The sequence below is a fragment of the Bubalus kerabau genome, chromosome X (genome assembly GCF_029407905.1).
Source record: "Bubalus kerabau isolate K-KA32 ecotype Philippines breed swamp buffalo chromosome X, PCC_UOA_SB_1v2, whole genome shotgun sequence".
In the NCBI taxonomy this organism is placed as follows: domain Eukaryota; kingdom Metazoa; phylum Chordata; class Mammalia; order Artiodactyla; family Bovidae; genus Bubalus; species Bubalus kerabau.
In genome coordinates, this window is record NC_073647.1 from 45,470,383 (window position 1) to 45,492,602 (window position 22,220).

The following is a 22,220-nucleotide window of genomic DNA, read 5'->3' on the forward strand; positions in this document are numbered from 1 at the left end:
AAAGCAGAGACATTACTTTGCCAACAAAGGTCCGTCTAGTCAAGGCTATGGTTTTTCCAGTAGTCATGTATCGATGTGAGAGGTGGACTATAAAGAAAGCTGAGTGGCGAAGAACTGATGCTTTTGAACTGTGGTGTTGGAGAAGACTCTTGAGAGTCCCTTGGACTGCAAGGAGGTCCAACCAGTCCATTCTGACAGAGATGAGCCCTGGGATTTCTTTGGAAGGAATGATGCTAAAGCTGAAACTCCAGTACTTTGGCCACCTCATGCGAAGAGTTGACTCATTGGAAAAGACTCTGATGCTGGGAGGGATTGGGGGCAGAAGGAGAAGGGGATGACAGAGGATGAGATGGCTGGATGGCATCACTGACTCAATGGACGTGAGTCTGAGTGGACTCCAGGAGTTGGTGATGGACAGGGAAGCCTGGCGTGCTGCAATTCATGGGGTCGCAAAGAGTCAGACATGACTGAGTGACTGAACTGAACTGAATATGCCATTGTTATTGAATGTCTGAATGTATGAATATATGAATTTTTTTGTATATTTTGGAAATTAAGCACTGGTCGTCAGTTGCATCATTTGTAAATATTTTCTCCCAAGCCATAGATAGTCTTTTCATTTTGTTTATGGTTTCCTTTGCTGTGAAAAAGCTTATAAGTTTGATTACATGTCATTTGTTTATTTTTGCCTTTATTTCAATTGCCTTAGGAGACCTTATGTAAGAAAACATTGGTACAATTTATGTCAGTGGATGTTTTGCCTATATTCTATTCTAGAAGTTTTACAGTGTGACTGGCTTATTTAACTTAGCAAAATGTCTTCAAGGTTCATCCATATCATTGCATGCATTATTGCATTGTATGTATATATCACATTTTGTTTATCCATTCATTTGTCCATAGACATTTGTGTCCTTCCACCTTTTGTCCATTATGAATAAGGCTGCTGTGAACATGAGCACACAAATATCTCTTCAAGACTGTTTTTGATTCTTTTGGACATATACCTAGAAACAGAATTACTGGACCTTATGCTAATTCTATGTTTTTAATTTTTTGAGAAACCGCCACATTGTTTTCCAGAGCAGCTGCCCAATTTTACATTTCTTCCAGTAGTACACAAGGACTTCAGTGTCTCCATACCCACGCCAACATGTATTATTTTCTGGTTTGTTTTTTAATAGCAGCCATCCTAATGGATATATGGTAAGCCATTAAGTTTTGAAGTGGTTTCTTACACAGGAATGAAAACTTGTTTAAAGGGGCCAATTTTGCCCTGATTACAACCCATACAAAACATTATAAGAAAACTACATACCAACGTCAACCGTGAACATGGGTGTAAATTTTTAATTAAACATTAGCATGTCAAATCCAACAATATGTTAAAATGCCATACAAAGTAAAATTTATCTCAAGAATGTAAGATTTGTTTAACATTTATAAATCAATCAGGGTTAATTCAAGATATGCTAAGGACTGAATTTTCTTGACACCCAAAATTTACATGTTGAAATTCTAATTCTCAATGTGATGGTTATCAGGAAGGGCCTAAGGGACATAATTAGGTCATGAGGGCAGAATCTCATGAATAGGATAAATGCCCTTATTAAAGGGACTCCAGAGAGATCCTTCTCCCCTTACACTGTGTGAGAAGACAGCAAGAAAACACCAAATATGAACTAGAATGAGGGCCATCATCAGAATGCAAACATGCCAGCTTATTGGTCTTGGACTTCATAGCTTCCAGAACTGTGAGAAATAATTTTGCTGTTTATAAGCTACCCAATATGTGGTATTTTCTTATATCAGTCCAAATGGACTAAGATACAGTATTAACAGGTTAAAAAATACTATCACCTAAAAAAATGCAGAAAAAGCATTTCACAAAATTAAACACCCATTCCTGATTTTAAAAACCTCTCAGAAAACTTGGAATAAATGTAAATTTTCACAACATGATAAAATCCATTCACAAAAATCTTACACCTAACATTTTACTTGTGAATAAAAGACAATATTCTCCCCCAAGATCAGAAACAAGACAAGAATGTCCACACCCACCACTTCTGTTAAATACTGTACCATCAATTTGAGATATTGCAATTGGTCAAAACAAGGGGGGAACAAAATTCATCCAGCTTGAAAAGAAAGATATAAAACTGCCTTTATTTGCGGATGACAGGATCATCTATGATCATTTATGTATCAATAGAAAACCATACGGGACTAAAAGGGAAGTTGCTAATTACTAGTTATAGAAAAGTTAGCAATGTTATAAGATAAAAGATCAGTATATAAAAATCTATTGTATTTCTACATATGAGCAAAAAATAATTGTTGAATATAATTAAATGAACTAATCAATTTCATTTATATTAGTGCCAAAAGAAATGAGAGATAAACCTGGAAAAAGATGTGCAAGTCTGAAAACCAAAAATATTTCCAAGAACAATTAAAAATGGAGAGATATACTATATTTATGGATTGTAAAAATCAGTAGTATTTTGAGTCAATGCTCTCCAAATTGACCTATAAATTCAGTGCAATCCCAACCAAAATTCCAGTAAGATCTTTTTATAAAATATCAACAAGCTGATTTTTAAAATTGCCTTAGATAGAAAGGAAAAGAATCTAGATTAGCCAGAACAGTTTTGAAAGAGAAGAAAACTGAGGATTTATAGTACTGGATTTAAAGACATATTCTAAAGCTATAGTGCTGTGCTTAGTCGCTCAGTTGTAGCTGACTCTTTGCGACCCCATCGACTGTAGCCCGCCAGGCTCCTCTGTCCATGGTGATTCTCCAGGCAAGAATACTGGAGTGGGTTGCCATTTCCTCCTCCAGGGGATCTTCCTGATCCAGGGATTGAACCAAGGTCTCCCGCATTGCAGGTGGATTCTTTACAGTCTGAGCCACCAGGGAAGCCCTGGATACACATATCTACTTCCCTGTATACACCAGGGAAGCTATAGTAACAAGACGGTATGATATTAGAACAAATATAGACAAATAGACCAATGGAATACAGTCTAGAAATAGGCTCATGTGTACATATGGTCAATTGAATTTTTCCAGGGTGCAAAGGTAATTCAGTGAAGAAAGGATAATATTGCCAACAAATTGTGAAGGAATAATTGGATTGTATATGCAAAAAAATTAAACCTTGACGCAAATTGCACAGCATATACAAAACTTACCTGAAAATGTATCATAAACTTAAATGTAAAAACCTAAACATATACATCATCTATAATAAAATGCTGTTGAGTTTGGATTATGCAAAGATTTGTTACATACTAAACTGAAAGCCCAATCCATAAAATAATTGATAAATTTAACTTCATCCAAGTTAATAAATTTTGCTCTTCAAAAAACACTGTTAAGAGAGTAAACAGACGAGCTACACACTAGGAGAAATTATTCACAAATCACATATCTGATAAAGTATTGTATTCAGAATATATTAAAATCAACAAAGTTTAATAATATGAAAACAACCCAATTCCAAAATGGGCAAAAATATTCACCAAAGAACATATATGGATAGCAAATAAGCACATAAAATGACGTTCAACAATATAAGTCATGAGGGAAAAGCAAATTAAAATCTTGAGATACCACTTTGGGCATACTGGAATGTCTAAACTAAAAGGACTGCTCATACCAAGTGTTGCTGAGGTTGTGAAGCAGCTGAACTTCTCATACACTGCTGGTAGGAAGATAAAATGGTTCAGTGCTGGTAGGAATGGTACAATGGTACAATTTTGGAAAACAGTTTTATATACACTTACCATATGACCCAGCCATACCACCCCTAGGTATTTACTCAAGAGAAATTAAAATATGTGTTCATACAAATACTTGAACATGAATCTTCACAACAGCTTTCTTCATAATATTCAAAAACTAGAAAGCATGTCAATGGCAGCAGAGGGTAGGTAAGAATAATCATACAGGGGAAAAGGATTACCAAAGGGAGTAAGGAAACCTTTGGAGTTAGCAGATATGTTCCTTCTCTTGGTTATGGTGATGGCTTCATGGGTTAATACTTAAAACATATACAATTGTACCACATAAATATATGCAGTTTCTTTTATATCAATTATACCTCAATGAGGCTATTTTTAAAAGCTTCTCTGTTAAGAAAACTTTTAAAACACATTCACATGCACTTTCAAGATGGTCAATTAAGCACATGTTTACTTTTTTTCCTCAAATAGAAATGCATTGACTCAAAGTAGTTCTGAAAGTGCATACTGGAGAAACTAATACAGTCTAGAAACTGAATCCAAGAAGATTTCCCAAAGGAAATGACATTTATTTTGATATTTTGATGGTAAATAAGAGAGTGAAAGGTTAACAAAATGGGAAGAAAGTTAAGAGAGCTTCAGGCAAAATGAACCATGTGATAAATTTTCCAAGTTGGTTAAATATTCTAAACTTCCTTGGACTTTAATGAGATTAAGAAAATGAAAATTTTCAAGATATTTCTTGAGGATTTGGTTATATTTTGAATACTGATTTAAATAGAACTTGTTTTAAACATGTCACCCTGGATTTTGCATCACACATAGTACCCTATAAGCATAAAGCTGGAAGGACCCCCAAGAGAGAATCAAAACCAGTGATACTCAGTTATAATCTCCCTCCATCAACAATCATATATAACAAAAGATAACTCTCAAAAGAAAAGTAATTCTCAGTCTTGTAATATACCTTTTACATCCTCATGGGAGTCCCTACCGTCAACTGAATGTTTTCATTTTACAAATGGAAAAACTAAGTTCCAGAGAGGGTAAGGAGACTTCCCCAAAATCACATAGCAAAGAAATAGCAAAGTTAGGATAAGAAGTCAGGATTTTTGAGTTGCAAGCCAGTGCTCTTTCTGTAATAACCTGTGAGACAGTATAGTGTAACATGGATTCTGGAATAAGACTGATGGATCAAACCCTGGCCCTATTTCTTACTAGTCATGTAACTTTGGACAACTTAATATTCCTGAGCTTGTTTCCTTATCTTTAAAATTAAATGGTTAATATTTTGAAACATGCTTAAAAATATATTGAAATAAGAATGAATAATTATTATTTATGAAGAACTCTATAATGAGTTGCCATGACTGGTATAGCTCCATAAGAATTCACATCATGCCATACTTGATACATTTACTAGAATCATGGAAAGTGGGAAAAAGTCTGGCAGCTTATCACTTGTAATCAAGTCCATCTGCATTAAATAACAGAAATAAAAACAAGTAGAAACTCAAACACTGAAAGATGCTGATCTTAAGGTATATGTCTAGCAAACTCACAGTCTCCCCTCCCACAGGGGCATGTATCGGGAGAAAAGGCTATAAAGACAAAATTTCCTAAATTCTTCCAGAAAAACCCTTACTATGACCTTAATCCCAGGAACTAACTATAAGTCTCCAGGCCAGGCTAGAAGCTATTGATGAGGCTCTAGGTATGGCAGCCTGCTTCTCTGGGAAAGAATTTAATATGCTGATCATGCTTTTTCTTATTTATTCAACAAATAGTCACTGAGCACTTACTCTGTGCCAAGCACTGGTCTAGACCCTGGAGATATAGCAGGTATCAAAGTACTGCCACCATAGGGCTCACATTCTAATCAGGGAATACAGACAACAAACAAGCATGTAAATAGGATGTCAGAGAGTGATTAAGTGTAATAGAAAAAAAAAGCAGGGGAAGGAGAATAGGGAATAGCACACAGAGGAATGTGTATATATATGCACACACACATACATACATATGCAAATATGTTTATATAAATGTATATATATATATTCCTAAACCACATACCTGATATACTTTCTATTCCCCTTAATCTGCTTTTATTTTTATGTATGTGTATAAAACTCTTAAAGAGATGGGAATACTAGACCATATTACCTACCTCCTGAGAAATCTGTATGCAAGTCCAGAAGCAACAGTTAGAGCTGGACATGGAAAAATGGACTGGTTCCAAATTGGAAAAGGAGTGCGTCAAGGCTGTATATTATCACACTGGTTATTTAACTTATTTGCAGAGTACATCATGCAAAATGCTGGGCTGGATGAAGCACAAGGTGGAATGAAGATTGCCAGGAGAAATATCAATAACCTCAAATAAGCAGATGGCACCATCCTTATGGCAGAAAGCAAAGAAGAACTAAAGAGCCTCTTGATGAAAATGAAAGTGGAGAGTGAAAAAGTTGGCTTAAAGCTCAACATTCAGAAAACTAAGATCATGGCATCCAGTCCCATCACTTCATGGCAAATAGATGGGGAAACAATAGAAACAGTGAGAGACTTTATTTTCTTGGGCTCCAAAATCACTGCAGATGGTGACTGCAGACATGAAATTAAAAGATGCCTGCTCCTTGGAAGAGAAGTTATGACCAAATTAGACAGCATATTAAAAAGCAGAAACATTACTTTGCTGACAAAGGACTGTCTAGTCAAAGCTATGGTTTTTCCAGTAGTCATGTATGGATGTGAGACTTGGACTGTGAAGAAAACTGAGCACCAAAGAATTGATGCTTTTGAACTGTGGTGTTGGAGAAGCTTCTTGAGTGTCCCTTGGACTGCAAGGAGATCCAACCAGTCCATTCTAAAGGAGATCAGCCCTGGGTGTTCTTTGGAAGGAATGATGCTAAAGCTGAAACTCCAGTACTTTGGCCACCTCATGCAAAGAGTTGACTCATTGGAAAAGACTCTGATGCTGGGAGGGATTGGGGGCAGGAGGAAAAGGGGATGACAGAGGGTGAAATGGCTGGATGGCATCACCAACTCGATGAATGTGAGTTTGAGTGAACTCTGGGAGATGGTGATGGACAGGGAGGCCTGGCATGCTGCAATTCATAGGGTCACAAAGAGTGAGACATGACTGAGCGACTAAACTGAACTGAATACTCCATTATGTATATGTACCACAGCTTTCTTATCCATTCGTCTGCTGATGGACACCTAGGTTGCTTCCATGTCCTGGCTATTATAAACAGTGTTGCAATGAACATTGGGGTACATGTATCTGTTTCAGTTCTGGTTTCCTCGGTGTGTATGCCCAGTAGTGAGATTTCTGGGTCATAAGGCAGTTCTATTTACAGCTTTTTAAGGAATCTCCACAGTGTTCTCCATAGTGGCTGTACTAGTTTGCATTCCCACCAACAGTGTAAGAGGGTTCCCTTTTCTCTACACCCTCTCCAGCATTTATTGCTTGTAGACTTTTGGATAGCAGCCATTCTGACTGGCGTGAAATGGTACCTCATTGTGGTTTTGATTTGCATTTCTCTGATAATGAGTGATGTTGAGCATCTTTTCACATGTTTGTTAGCCATCTGTACATCTTCTTTGGAGAAATGTCTGTTTAGTTCTTTGGCCCATTTTTTTTATTGGGTCATTTATTTTTCTGGAATTGAGCTGCAGGAGTTGTTTGTATATTTTTGAGATTAATTCTTTGTCAGTTTCTTCATTTGCTATTATTTTCTCCCATTCTGAAGGCTGTCTTTTCACCTTGCTTATAGTTTCCTTTGCTGTGTAGAAGCTTTTAATTTTAATTAGGTCCCATTTGTTTATTTTTGCTTTTATTTCCAATATTCTGGGAGGTGGGTCAAAGAGGATCCTGCTGTGATTTATGTCAGAGAGGTAATACAGAATTTTAAGAGAAACCTCCTTTTAATTTTGTATAGAGAGGAGAAAACATCGGACACTTGTTTGTTTCCTCCTGCCTCTTAAGAGAGAGACAAAAAATGTCTGACACTTGCAACCTATTTCCTCCGTTTGGAGACCCCTGGCCTTTTTGCCTGTTACCCTCTCAACTATGTGGACCTTTGTTGGGAAAGTACTGTCTCTGCTTTTTAATACACTGTTTAGGTTTGTCATAGCTTTTCTTCCAAGGAGCAAGCGCCTTTTAATTTCATGGCTACAGTCACTGTCCGCAGTGATTTTGGACCACAGAAAATAGTCTGTCCCTGTTTCCATTGTTTCTCCATCTGTTTGCCATGAAGTGATGGTGCCCTTTGAATGCAGAGTTTCAAAGACTAGCAAGGAAAGATAAGAAAGCCTTCCGCGGTGCAAAGAAATAGAGGAAAACAATAGAATGAGAAAAACTAGAGATCTCTTCAAGAAAATTAGAGATACCAAGGGAACATTTCATGCAAAGATGGGCTCAATAAAGGACACAAATGGTATGGACCTTATAGAAGCAGAAGAGATTAAGAAAAGGCGGCAAGAATACACAGAAGAACTATACCAAAAAGATCTTCATGACCCAGGTAACCACGGTGGTGTGATCACTCACCTAGAGCCAGACATCCTGGAATGTGAAGTCAAGTGAGCCTTAGGAAGCATCACTATGAACAAAGCTAGTAGAGGGGATGGAATTCCAGTTGAGCTATTTCAAATTCTGAAAGAGGATACTGTGAAAGTGCTGCACTCAATATGCCAGCAAATTTGGAAAACTTAGCAGTGGCCACAGGACTGGAAAAGGTCAGTTTTCATCACAATCCCAAGGCAAGGTAATGCCAAAGAATGCTCAAACTACTGCACAATTGCACTCATCTCACATGCTAGCAAAGTATTGCTCAAAATTCTCCAAGCCAGCTTCAACAGTACATGAACTGTGAGCTTCCAGATGTTCAAGTTGGTTTCAGAAAAGGCAGAGGAAATAGAGATCAAACTGCCAACATCCGTTGGATTATCAAAAAAGCAAGAGAGTTCCAGAAAAACATCTATTTCTGCTTTACTGACTATGCCAAAGCCTTTGTCTGTGTGGATCACCAAAAACTGTGGAAAATTCTGAAAAAGATGGGAATACCAGACCACTTTACCTGCTTCCTGAGAAATCTCTATGCAGGTCAGGAAGCAACAGCTATAACTGGACATGGAACAACAGACTGGTTCCAAATAGGAAAAGGAGTACATCAAGGCTGGATATTGTCACCCTGCTTATTTAACTTATATGCAGAGTACATCATGAGAAATGCTGGACTGGATGAAGCACACACTGGAATCAAGATTGCCAGGAAAAATATCAATAACCTCAGATATGCAGATAATACCACCCTTATGGCTGAAAGCGAAGAAGAACTAAAGAGCCTCTTGATGAAAGTGAAAGTGGAGAGTGAAAAAGTTGGCTTAAAACTCAACATTCAGAAAACTAAGATCATAGCATCTGGTCCCATCACTTCATGGCAAATAGATGGGGAAACAGTGGCTTACTTTATTTTTCTGGGCTCCAAAATCACTGCAGATGGTGACTGCAGTCATGAAATTAAAAGACGCCTGCTCCTTGGAAGAGAAGTTATGACCAACCTAGACAGCATATTAAAAAACAGAGACATTATTTTGCCAACAAACGTCCATCTAGTTAAGGCTATGGTTTTTCCAGTGGTCATGTATGGATGTGAAAGTTGTACTATAAAGAAAGCTGAGCACAAAAGAATTGATGCTTTTGAACTGTGGTGTTGGAGAAGACTCTTGAGAGTCCCTTGGACTGCAAGGAGATCCAACTAGTCCATCCTAAAGGAAATCAGTCCTGCATATATATTCATTGGAAGGACTGATGTTGAAGTTGAAAGTTCAGTACTTTGGCCACCTGGTGTGAAGAACTGACTCATTTGAAAAGACCCTGATGCTGGGAAAGATTGAAGGGGAAGATTGGAGGAGAAGGGGATGACAGAGGATGAGATGGTTGGATGGCATCACCGACTCAATGGACATGAGTTTTAGTAAACTTGGGGAGTTGGTGATGAACGGGGAAGCCTGGCATGCTGCAGTCCACGGGGTCACTAAGAGTTGGACCCAACTGAGTGACTGAACTGAACTGAACTGATGGGACTGGATGCCATGATCTTAATTTTCTGAATGTTGAGTTTTAAGCCAGCTTTTCCACTGTGTTCTTTCACCTTCATGGAGAGGCTCTTTAGGTCCTCTTTGCTTTCTGCCATAAGGGTGGTATCTGCATATCTGAGGTTATTGATATTTCTCCTGGCAATCTTGATTCCAGCTTGTGCATCAACCAGTCCAGCGTTTCTCATGATATACTCTGCATATATGTTAAATAAGCAGGATGACAATATATAGCCTTGATGTACTCCTTTTCAGTGTACATATATATATCAGTGATATATATATGTATATATGTATATATATATGTATGTATATATACATGTATATATATATGTATATATGTATGTTACATATACATTCAAATGAGTCAGTTCTTCACACCAGGTGGCCAAAGTACTGAACTTTCAGCTTCAACATCAGTCCTTCCAATGAATATATATGCAAATATATGTATATATATATATATGTATATGTATATGTATATGTACACATATATATACATATGTATATGTATGTATATATGTATATATACATGTATATGTATATATATGTATATATAAGTGTATATATGTGATATATATATGTATATATGTGTGTGTATGTATGTGTGTGTGTGTATATATATATATATATATATATATATCACTGTTGAAAGTGATGGGATTGGATGAGACTACCTAGGGAGTGAATATAAATGTAGAGGTCACCTAACTGAACCCTAGTAAAATGGAGCAGGATCCTGCAGAGCCCCTGGGCACAGAAGCCTTTCTGTCCCTAGTTTTCTTGTCTGTAGGGAATAGACTCCAGCCTCCATGACCTTCCCTGAGTTCCAAAGGACAGATTCAAACCTTGCTAATCAAGGGAGAAGCAGCCAAAAAATCCTCTGAGGCAAGATCAAAGGGAGTGCAGTCCCTGAAGACACCCAAAACTTGTCAGCAACCCCACTCTTGAACCATTGCTATGAAACCCCTCACTGAATCCTCCCAGGTGGGGATGCATAGTTTTTCAGGGCAGGAGTCCACTGTGGCCCCCTTTGCCTGACAAAGCAATAAAGCTATTATTTTCTACTTCACCCAAAGCTCTGTCTCTAAAATTTTATTCACATCAGTGCACAGAGGGCAAGCTTTCATCATCACTGGGACACCCACAGCATTTAGAAGTCAAGAAGATGATGAGGAAAAAGAAAAGGATTCTGAGAAGGAGCAGCCAGAGGCGAGGTTGGAGAAGAATCAGGGAAACGAATTCTTCCTGAAAGCCAAGTGAAAAAAGTCTACAAGGAGTGGGGAGCAATCAACCAGATCAATATATAGCAGATAGGTCCAAAAAGGACTGAGAATTGCTCCTAGAATCTGGTTAACTGAGTGAGTGAGTGAAAGTCACTCAGTTGTGTCCAACTCTTTGTGACCCCATGGACTATACAGCCCATGGAATTCTCCAGGCCAGAATACTGGAGTGGGTAGCCTTTCCCTTCTCCAGGGGATCTTCCCAACCCAGGGATCAATCCCAGGAATCGAACCCAGGTCTCCCGCATTGCAGGTGGATTCTTTACCAGCTGAGCCAGAAGGGAAGGTTAACTGAAGGTGACTGCTAACTTTGGACAAGAATATTTGGGTGGTATGGTGAGAGAGAAAACCTGATTGGAGGTAGTTGAAGGGGAAATAGAGAAAGAGGGACTGAGGAGAGTATAGGGAGCTTTTTTTGAGGGGAAGATAAATAGAGAAAAGGGCAATGTGAGGCATTAGCTGTTTTAAGATTTTTAAAAATTACAGTTTTTTTTTGTATGCTGATCAGATTAGAGGAGAAGGAAAATTTGACCATATAGGAGACAGAGTAGATTTGCTGGATCTGCCATTGTACTAACAGACTAGAGGAAAAGGAATCCAGTGTTAGGAGTATGGACAGTTGATCCTCAGCAACCAGAGTGAAGACAGAGTTACTGGGCATAGACGTGAGTAAGTTGAAGAGATGCTAGCAGTATGTGCAGATTTTCTTCTGTTTTCTCCATTTACCTCTGTTTTCCCAAGGAAGTAAGAAGCAAGGTCATCAGCAGAGAGTGTGGTAGGAGAGGAAATGCTAGACATTCCAGAAGAGAAAAATCAAACTGTTGTTCAGGAGAGCTTATGAGTGAAAGGACTAGGGTAACAAGAGAGTACATTTGCTTAAAACATTTCTTATACATAGAACTGCTGTATATAACAAAGGGTACAACTATTTTAATTTTGTTAAATATTGAAAGATTCCCCTCTGAGGTTTAGTTCACATTCCCACATGTAACAAGTCTGCTTCCCCAAGCTTTTGCCAACACAGTATGCTATCAAACATTTTCACCCTTCCTAATCTGATAGTTGAAAATGTTATTGGTGTGATTTTAATTTGCATTTTTCTTATTTAAATGAACTTGAATATATTTTCTTATGATTAATGATGAAAGACCACAGATAGAACTGTATCCTCCCAGGGAGCTGTGACTTGGTAAATTAGACAAGCAATTTCTTTTTGTCCTAGGTTTTCACTCTTTCAATCAACATTGATTGAGTGTCTAGTATGGATCATGTATTGCTCTATTAATTAAGGGATACAGCACTGAACAAAAATAAAACAAAATAAGGTCAGAGCCTGAACTGGACACCATAGCCCAGAGTCACAGAAACTCCAGGGAAGGAGATGTCTCAGATAATAACCTATAGTCCAAGATCCCAAAACAAGAATCCAGATTAGTACCCAGTTCAGTTCAGTTGCTCAGTCATGTCCAACTCTTTGCAATCCCATGAAACATAGCACGCCAGGCCTCCCTGTTCATCACCAACTCCTGGAGTTCACCCAAAGTCATGTCCATTTAGTCAGTGAAGCCATCCAACCATCTCATCCTCTGTCGTCCCCTTCTCCTACTGCCCTCAATATTTCCCAGCATCAGATTAGTACCCAGGCAGAGATAAATCTTTCTTTTATGTGCTATGGAGAGAGACAAAAGGACTTTTAAGCTGATTAGTAAGTGACATAAATCAGTTCAGCCTTAGGAGGATGAATCAACCCATGTATCTGTTAAGGATGGAGGATAAACAGTGACTGGTTCATAGTAAATGCTTAATACATACGAAAGGAGAAAAAGAAGAAAAAGGACCATCCAACAAGGAAAAGTCGTCCCTGATACAATAGTATCCCTCTTTTTCATAGAATTCTAAATCAAATGGTCTTGTAAAACTCTGGGAGAGAAAGAGAGTACAGAGAGAACAGTTGCGGGAAGCTCTTCTTAGCCACTCTCCCAGGTCCTCTGGACTCTGTAATTTTCCAGGCTTGTATGCAATGGCAAATCTAGAGCAGAGCTGGAGGTGTAATGCCTGTTTAAAGATAGATTTTCAGCCTTAAATAAATTCCTCTTGGCAATGCTCTCAGCTATTGCCCCTGGGGACTAGTACAAATTTCCATTCAAGTGTCAAATGACCAAATATGCTGAACTATTTAACTCAAATTTGCCTGAACCAAGTTCCTCAGTGACAATCTAACATGCAAACCAAAAGAGTAATGCTATTTGAAAGGTTTTGTTGCTTACTCCCGCCACCAGCAGTGCCTATGTGTGCACAATTCCAGTCAACCAGGTAAATTACCTGACTGTCTGATCCAAATAGGAAGTATCCAGAGGGCTTAAAAAAAAAAAATGGTGTAGGAGGTTCCTAACCTTCCCTGTTTCCCACGCACACACACAAAATGGACAGCAATACATGGAGCAATTCCCCCTGAAGGAAATCCAGAAAGTAGCTGAGTGATTCCTACACATCAGGCAAATAAGAAAATATTCACATCAGGGAGGTGGGAGGGGGGTTCAGGATTGGGAACACGTGTACACTCGTGGTGGATTCATGTTGATGTATGGCAAAACCAATACAATATTGTAAAGTAATTAGCCTCTAATTAAAATAAAGAAATTTAAATTAAAAAAAAAAAAACCGGTAGGAAAAGCTGAGACACACTTGTGCCATAAAACCCACCCCAGTCCAGTGCCATACAATTGGGAGGATGGCCCCAAACCTCAGCTTCTCCCTTAGAAACAAAGGTTTGGACCACAATCTAGTGTCTCAACTTTTACAGCTCTAGCTCAAGGGATGAACCCCAAAACATCTACCTCTGAAAGCCAGCAGAACTTGCATCCATAAGACCTACAAGGCTATTGCAAACAAAGAAGCAATTCTTGACCAGCAAAGCATACAAGCAATGGCTGTGGCTATTCCATCAGGGCTCAGCAGAAAGAGCAGACAAAAATGCCCATCTCCTGGTCTTTCCCTGAAAGGAGTCTAAATGCAGACTTCATAAGCTGCTGTTTGAGGGTCTGGCTTCTAATTTGAGCATGCATCTAGAGACTGGCTGCCATCCTCCCCAGAGCCCAGGGAAGCCAGTGGGAACTTCCCCCACCTCCTCCTTCTGGCTGGTTCAAATGATAAAACCAAATGACCAGTATCTCCCTGGAAAGTGCTTATGCACACATCTGACACCCCACCTTTTGCAGCTGCTGCCTAATGGAGGGGACCACAAATCATCTAGCTCTGATAGCCAATAGGGCTGGCATTCACAAGTCCTACAGGATTACACTAAAGAAGCAGTTTTTACATAGGCGGAGGAAGACCCCCTTCATGGCTCTCCCTCCAGGGCTCAGCACAGAGGAAAAAGCAAAAACTCCCATCTCCCAGTTTATTCCTGGAAGGGTCTTAACTATATATTTTCCCAACTACCACCTGAGGGCCCAGCTTCTAACCAGCCTGCATCTAGGGGCTGACTGCGCTCCTCCCCTCTGGGACACTGATGGGTCTTGGCACACCTTCAACTACTAGGAGCCACGAAGGACAAAGAAGGTGGTTGGACAATCACAAAGGTTTGAGTGGCAACCAGGAGCTCAGGCTAGACAGACTGACAAGTTTCATCTTCTATACAGGACCACCCTGTCAAGACTGGGAGAGGTGTCTGTTTTATCTGATGTACAGAAACCAACACAGAGAGTCGAGGAAAATGAAGAAATAGAGGACTGTGTTCCAAACAAAATAACAAGATAAATCTACAGAAGCAGATTTTTTTTAGGAACAGATCTTAATGAAATGGAGATAAATGATTTACCTGATAGAATTCAAGATAAAGGTCTTAAAGATGCTCACTGGGGTGTAGGGATCAATTCATGAACAATCTATGGAATAGGAGAATATTTGCAAGCCACATATCTAATAAATGGTTAATATCCAATACATACAAGGAACTCATATAACTCAATAGCAAAAAAACACAAAATCACCCAATTTATAAATGGACAATGGACCTATATGGACATTTTCCCAAAGAAGATAAACAAATGGCCAACAGGTACTTGAAAAGCCCATGTTAAACATCACTAATCATCAATTAATGTAAATGAAAGCCACAATGAGCTATCACCTCACATCTGTAAAAAAAAAAAAAAAAGATGTATATTATCAAAAAGAAGAGATTATAAGTATCGGTGGTGATGAGGAGTTAATGAGGATGGGAGGATGTGGAGAAAAGGGAACCCTTGTGCACTGTTTGTGGGAATATAAATTGGTATAGTCACTGTGGAAAACTGTATGGAGGGTCCTCAAGAAATTAAAAATAGAACTACCATATGAACCAGCAATCCCACTTCTGGATATATATACAAAGGAAACAAAATCATTATCTTGAAGAGATATATGTGCTCCCATATTCATAGCAGCATTATTCACAATAGCCAAGGTATGGAAATAACCTATGTATGTGTCAGTAGATGAATGGATAAAGAACAGGTGGTATCTATGTACACTGAAATATTATTCTGCCTTTAAAAAGAAGGAGATCTGCTGTTTGCAATAACATAGATGAACCTGGAGGGCATTATGCTAAGTTAAATAAACCAGACAGAAAAAGACAAATATTTCAAGGTATCACTTATATACTGAATCAAAGAAAGAAAGAGAGAAAGAAAAAGAGTCAAACTAATAGAAATAGTAAGTAGAAAACTGGTTGAATGGTTACCAGGGCAAGGGCTGGGACGTACAATAGAGGTTGGTAAAAAGGTATAAACTTTCATTTATAAGATAAATAAGGTCTGAGGATCTAATTAGTGTATAACATGGTGAATATAGTTGACAACAGTGTATTGTATAATTGAAATTTGCTAAGAGTAGAACTTACATGACCTCACAAAATGAAAAAAAAAGTAAATCTTTGAGGTGATTGATATGTTAACTCAGGGAGGGATATTCTTTCACAATACACACATTCATCATGTTATACACTTTAAATATCTTACTATTTTATTTGGTAATTGTACCTTAATAAATCTGAAAAAATAGAAACATCCATCAAATTTAATCATACAACTCTTGGCCAGTAACCTCTGGTTGTGTCTCTAGAGCTAGTAGTATGATTTGGGACAGCACTTTGCCAGGCAATGGTGTTGCCAAGCTTGTTCTTCACCCTGCATCCACCATGGAGTTCTGTTGCAACAAGTTACCACCAACTCGTAATTCACTATAGTTGTACTGAATTTTTAATATCTTTAGTTTCAGCAAACCTTCCAGTTCTCATAAAATCCAACTATGTAGTTATTTTAGGTGTCTGCACTGAGATTCCTGCCCATTTCTTCACAAATCTTGATAACCTCATCCCTCTAGCATATGAAGTAGCCTGAGCAAGTCTCTGTTCTTCTTACAACATGAGCATGTGACAAAGTCCTTGCTTTGCCATTTATGGGCTATTTGGCATCTACTCATTACTTCATCACTGAGTGTATCTAGCAACCTGAGAAACCTTTAAATGATTGTGAAGAAAAAGTAAATTACCATTTACTGAGTGTCTGCTATGTACCTGGCACTGTTAAGAGGTTTTTAAAAGTTAGCTCATTTCAGTAAGGATTATGACCATAATGCAAAATACCTTGTCAACAGTAAACACTGTAAAAATGTAAGAAATTATTTTTGTGGAGTATTAATGCTGAAACACTTGCTTTACAATAAGAAAAAAAGTATTCCCATAGCGCCTCATACTTCTCTGAAGGTCCTTAATGCTAACAAAAGGCAAATGGTGATATTGCATGTGTCTGCATTCCTTCATCAGATGGCTAGTATCAGAGGACAGAAACTAGGTATTATTTCTCCTTTTATGTCCATAGCCAATCACAATGAGCACAGTGCTTTACTCAAAATAGGTGCCTACCAAATGTGTGTTAAAGAATCCAAAGACAGTTTAGGGTGAGAGAATTAGACACTAATGGACAAGGCTGATAAATGACATGACTGACTGATAAAGATGATAAAGGTGATGGAAGTGTCATAGCTGAAACAACTCTTATCCTTACCGTGGCCTAGAGACACAGTATCTTGCTCCTGGTGATTTCTTTGACTTCATTACACTCCAAATATATTCTCCTCACTATATTTCATACATATCAAGCAACTTCTACATCTGGGCCTTTGCCTTTGCTCTTCCCTCCACCTGGATCACTGTTGCCCTAGATATCTTTATGGCTTATTCTCACTTCATTCAGATCTTTGTCCAAATGACACCTCAGAGAAAACTTTCCAGATACCCTTTCTAAAACTGAATGCTTTATATCTCTCTAGCCCACTACCCTGCTGTATTTTTTCTTCATCACACTTGCCAATTTCCAACATTATAATTCTAGTAGTTTGTCTACCTCTCCCACTAATCTATAAGCTTCAATTAGGGTAGAGATGTCTTATTAATATACTGTGGCAACTCCAGCACCTGGAACAAAGAAGAAAACCTCTTAACCAAATACAGTTCTTTTCTATCTCTAGTTGACCAGCTATGCTCAAAGAACCTGCCAGCATGAATTCTAGTTGTGATCAATAGGATTGGAATGACATGTCAGAAAACCTGACACAATGAAGAAAGTCACAGAAATAGAGCCTTTTCCTAAGAAGGCAGGGGAGGTATCCAGGGAGGGGTGCCTTCTGTAAAATATGAATATGACTTTCTGAATATATATATATATATATATATATATATATATATATATATATATACTGCCCAGGAAGCCCTAGGTGTTCTGCATTTTTTAAAATCAAGAGCCTGTAACATCTTTGCAATAACTTTAAGCTCATATAGATTTTATAAACAGCCATGAGGCTACTAGCTTAAGTCAAAACCTTTCTCTAGAGCAGTATGGGGGAACTTGGCAAAGCCCTTTGTTGATTGTGAGCTTGGGCCTTAATGAGTTCATCACTTAATTTTCAAGTAATATAAAGTATAAGCAATCAAACAAGTAGATATCTCACGTAACTGCTGAGATTCTTCTTCCCCCCATCTTCTACTTTTGATGTTAGAAATATGACATACATAATGGTGTCCCAGTAAGTGCACCAACTGTACTATTCCTCTGCAGTCTTTTATTCTACTGACCTCCTTGCTTTATCTGTATTTCACTCCAGGCACCTATCACCTTAAGACAGCTTTACTATGAACAACAACATCTGCCCATACTGAATATAACTACCAACATGAGAAGACAGCTGCTCTATTGTTGAGTGTTTATAATTCTTACAGTAGATATCATGGCTACTGTTCAGATAAATAATCACTATACTGTGGGCCTTTAAGTGGGGGGCTTTTTGAAGGTACTTCTATTGTTTATAAGCTTGAGTCTCCAGGAAGCAGATCACGAAAAGGAGTTTGGGAATGCAAGAGGTTTACTGGAGAGTAATATGCATGGAAGATGAAAAAGGAGTGAAGCAGGATAAGCAGGAAGAGCCCTCCAGTTGTGATGCAGATCTGACCTATGTGAAAGGAAAGTAGAATGGAAGCAATCTTTAGCAAGAAGAGTTTCAAGAAGTTAAGCAAGAAGGTCAAAGTAGAGATCTGAGAAAATCTTGGCAAACCCACTGGGGAGATCTGGAGCAAAGATATCCCATTAGAAGTAACCCCCATTGGACAGAAAGGACCAGGCAGTAGTAAGTACACCATTCTCAGTCACTGGCTGGAGGCCACCTGGGAAGCCCATGGCTTCCCCTCAGATACTGAGGCAGACACTGAAGGTGACGAGGAAAAGTTAAAATTTTACATAGCCTCCTGCTCCTTCTGCCTCTGTAACTCAGCTTGCCCCTTGCAAAGTTTGGATCCCATAGTTCATGTAGTCTCAGAAAGTAGGAACTTACAATACTAAGGACTGAAGCTCATCTCACTCACCTTTGTCCTGCTCTTTGCAATCGCCCAGCCCCTGCAAACCTGCTTAATCATGCCTGTCCATGTAAGGGTCAGGTATCCCCCACCCCATCTTGATCACTGTTCTCACGTGCACGTGAAACCTGTTAGTTTAAACCAGCCTATTAGCAGCTAGTGTTACCCACTATAGTCTGTCTATAAAAACTCTGTAATCCCTTTGTTCGGGACTCAGAGTTTGGAGTGTTAACTCCTCATGGCCTCAAAGGCATAATAAACCTGAGTTCTCCAACTCTCCGAGTGTGGTGCTTGGTTTCTTGATTACTGATATTTGCAACAAAGGTACTGCACCTAGAGAGAGAGGGTCAGCTAACTGCACAACTTGCAGAGGAACAGCAAGTTATTTTTTGAAAGGAGATCCTAGCAGTGTACCTCCATGGCTGCCATACCTGGAATCAAATTGCACCTGGAAGTTGCAGCCATCCATTGTTTCAATCCTCTGTGAATGAGGCAGTTCCCTCAAATTAGAAACCAAAGCTGAATGGGAGAGTCTGAGGTAGGTGACAGTGTCAGATTCTGGACTTTTGCACATGTTCCGAAAGAGAACACATTGACCAATATCTGAGAAGTGGAAAATGAGATGACTCTGTAACCACATGACAATTAATTAGGAGGGTAGAGGCCAGGCAAAGGAACTATGAAGACACAGCTGCCTTTTAGGGCTTAATGTTAGTTACTTTGGGCCAGAAATTTAGGTTCAAAAACCTGGTGCCATTGGTGTTTTTTAATTGAGATTTTATTGATAAATTGTAGTTTTAGGAAACAACACACAGTTCTCATGTACAATTTAGCCTGTTTCTTCCAATGGCAATATTTTGCAAAAATGTCCATTACCAACTCCTAGAGATTACTCAAACTCATGTCCATTTAGTCAGTGATGCCACCCAGCTATCTCATCCTCTGTCATCACCTGCTCCTCCTGCCTTCAATCTTTTCCAGCATGAGGGTCTTTTCAAATGAGTCAGTTCTTCACATCAGGTGGCCAAAGTATTGGAGTTTCAGCTTCAGCATCATTCCTTCCAATGAACACCCAGAACTGATCTCCATTAGGATGGACTGGTTGGATCTCCTTGCAGTCCAAGGGATTCTTAAGAGTCTTCTCGAACACCACAGTTCAAAAGCATCAATTCTTCAGCACTCAGCCTTCTTTATGGCCCAACTCTCACATCCATACATGACTACTGGAAAAACCATAGCCTTGACTAGATGGACCTTTGTTGGCAAAGTAATGTCTCTGCTTTTTAATATGCTGTCTAGGTTGGTCATAACTTTTCTTCCGAGAAGCAAGGAGCAAGCGTCTATGATATCACAACCAGGATACTGACATTGATTCAATCCACTAAACTCATTCAGATTTCTTGTTTTATCTGCACTTAACTGTGCACACACCATGATAGTCAAGAAACTGAATAGTTCCTCATATTGTCCTTTTAAAACCTCATCCAGTTCCTTCCCACCTTCCTATCCCCATCCCTGGCCCTTAGCAACCACTAATCTGTTCTTTCTCTCAAATTTTATTTCAAAAATTTTATATACATAGAATCATCCATCATGCAACCATTTGAGGTTGTCCCTTTTCATTCAGCATTGTGCCTTGAAATCCATCCAAGTAGTTGCATGTATAAATTCCTTTTCATTGCTGAATTTATTTCATGGTATGAATGTGTCACAGAATGTTTAACCATTTACTCATTGAAGGACACATGGGTGTTTTTCCCCAGTATTTGGCTATAAACATTCTTGTACACATTTTTGTGTGAGCAAAAGTTTTCACTGCTTTGGGATAAGTACCCAGAGATGCAATTGATGAGTCATATTGTAGTTGCATGTTTAATTTTTTTTTAAAGAAATTGCCAGAATGTTTTCTGGAATAGCTGTGCCACTCTACATTCTATCAGCAATGTACGAGTGATTCAGCTTTTCTGCACCCTCTCCAGCATTTGGTTTTGTCACAATTTTTCATTTTAGACATACTGCATATAGTGATATCTCATTGTGGTTTTAATTTGCACTTCCCTAGTGGCTAATGATGGAGAAGGCAATGGCACCCCACTCCAGTACTCTTGCCTGGAAGATCCCATGGATGGAGGAGCCTGGTAGGCTGCAGTCCATGGGGTCCTGAGGAGTCGGACACGACTGAGCGACCTCACTTTCACTTTTCACTTTCATTCATTGGAGAAGGAAATGGCAACCCACTCCAGTGTTCTTGCCTGGAGAATCCCAGGGATGGCGGAGCCTGGTGAGCTGCCATCTATGGGATTGCACAGAGTCGGACACAACTGAAGTGACTTAGCAGCAGCAGCAGTGGCTAATGATGTTGAACATCTTTTCATGTGGTCATTTGGGCTTTGACATTTTCTTTATTAGCTTCTTAGGATTTAGCCAAGTTAGTTTTGAAAATACCAATATGATTCAACTAAACAAAAGAAGCCAAGGTAAAGGGAGAGTGGGATCAGAGGAGGTTGGATTTTTAAAAGAAGATATTAATCCATTCCACAATCTTACTCAAACCTTTCTTTCCATCTCCATGTCATACTCTTCATCCATTCCAATCCACTTTCCAGAAAAAGATCATCCAGTGCTCTCTACACATATCACATATTTTCTGGCCTCTGTGCTCCCTTACATTATTCTCTGCCTAGGTTGTTTCTCCATCTCCAAATGTCCAGATTCCAAGAATCACAAAGTTTAAGCTCAGATGCCAACTTCTCCATGAAACTGCACTTGATCCCAGCAGCTGGAATTAATCTCTCCTTCATCTTAACTATCTTAAAAACTTTCTAGATATGTTTCCATTTTTGCTTTGTATCACAGCTGTATGTCATATACCTTAACCACCCAAGTAGTCTATGAATTCAAGAGCTAGTGAAAAATAGGCCAGATCTTCTATTTCCTACTCCAGTTGTCTATCTTGCCTACATCAAGCTCCTCATATTAAAGTGCAGTCATTAAAGACCAAGTCCAGGGGTTCCTCCTGTGAGGAAACAATTCTCCACCTAATTTTCCAGAAAGGTGTCTCCCAGTCATACACCATTTAAAACACTATCAAGGTCTGCCAATTTTTGCATGCAATACTCTTTCTTCATATCAAAGTATGAATAATGTTTTCATTGTCAAAGGAATCACCAGATAAATGAGAATATTAGTCTCTC

At 38.8% G+C, this 22,220-nt stretch overlaps 1 long non-coding RNA gene across 2 annotated transcripts in view; it reads right to left on the reverse strand.

The window, feature by feature from the left end:
* The window catches only part of LOC129639489 (uncharacterized), a 57,603-nt gene that overhangs the window by 20,906 nt on the left and 14,477 nt on the right, over positions 1 to 22,220 (reverse strand). The window lies entirely within an intron of this gene.